Raw genomic sequence first — 1,446 nt, 5'->3', positions numbered from 1 at the left:
TTTTTCCTCACTTTTCTTCTTGTTATTTCTGTTAGGCGAAGGTCAGTCCATCTGATGGTGCTTCTTGGGGGCTGTTTTCATTCCACTTTTTTTTTCTTCTTAAATTTGGTATTATTTGGATAATACTAAATATTTTGAGTTTAGATTCTTTTCTGTTTTATCCAGTCTGTTCTTGAAGTGTCCTTCAGTCAGACAACACTACAGTTATTCTATTCCTTATGTCTAAATTTCTGTTTTTTATTCTTTTCTTCAAGTTTCTCATTTTGTTCATGAGAAATTTTCAAACTTTGTTTCATTTCCTATCCATATTTTCTTGGAATTCCCTGAACTAGATGTTGTCTCCAGTCAGATTACTTGGTGCAGTAATCTGGTCAGGCAGAACTACTGGATTGATTTTATAATAATCTCTGTTTAGGAGGTTTTTTAGATGGCTTTCCCTGGCTGGGCAGTACTGCTCTTTGGACTCTTGAGTTTGTTTAGAACCATGTGTGGACACCAGAGCTACATGAAGTCTCTAGGGTGGCTTCTGAGGTTTATTAGAAGGCAGGGCCAGAGTTGATGCTCTGTACTTAGACATGGACTCCAACTTGCCTTCTGGTCCAGGTTAGATGCAATGAGATTGGAAAGGCTTGGTAAATGTGCCACCCAAGCAATCATTTTAACTGGAGATAAATGTTTCCCTGAAGTTGAAATGCTGCTCTGCACTTGTCCCCTAAACTGAGGAAGGCCTGAGGAGAATACTGAGTGTGTGGAAGAGGGCTAGCGAGGACTTAGGTCTATAAGACGTGTGGCCTACACTTCCTGCAACATGAGCCAGACTCTCCGATATGTCACATCTGTTTACTGGAATGCAGAATTATTAATAATTTCTGTGTGCTGGTTGATCTAAACTCCACTTTTATTACTTTTTGTGACTGAGAACAATTTGTCACACCCTGCCAATACTCCCAGGGTTTTCTAGGACATGAGACAAGAGTGGACTTCAACACAGAGATACATTCTAAACTTCCCTGAATGGTGATTACAGAGAAAGTGCACTTTCAACGTTGTTCCTCAGTAGGACACTACAGACTCAAAGAAAGCCCATATGTGCAGGGATGTTTTGGCTTATAGAAAGAGTGATTTGACTGAGCTACATTTTAGAACGAACCTCCTCTTATTTTTGTTTCCAAGAGATCTTCAAAGTTTCCCTACAAATTCCTAGGATATTCAGAAAGGCAGATTTGCCCATGGGTGATATCTGAAGGATTTCAGGTAGACAGATGAAGCTGAGGATTTCTACACTTCTACTGTACTGATAGTAACCTTCTATTTTGGAAGGAGGATCTTAAACTTAGAATTCCAATTTTTAATCTGTCACTTACACAAAAATCCATTATTTTTCAAGGCATCTTCTTTTCTTTCCCTTCCTTCCTTCCTTCCTTCCTTCCTTCCTTCCTTCCTTCC

The sequence above is a fragment of the Octodon degus genome, unplaced genomic scaffold, assembly GCF_000260255.1.
Source record: "Octodon degus isolate 3935 unplaced genomic scaffold, OctDeg1.0 scaffold00209, whole genome shotgun sequence".
NCBI classification, from domain to species: domain Eukaryota; kingdom Metazoa; phylum Chordata; class Mammalia; order Rodentia; family Octodontidae; genus Octodon; species Octodon degus.
Note: the sequence above shows the minus strand (reverse complement) of the source record.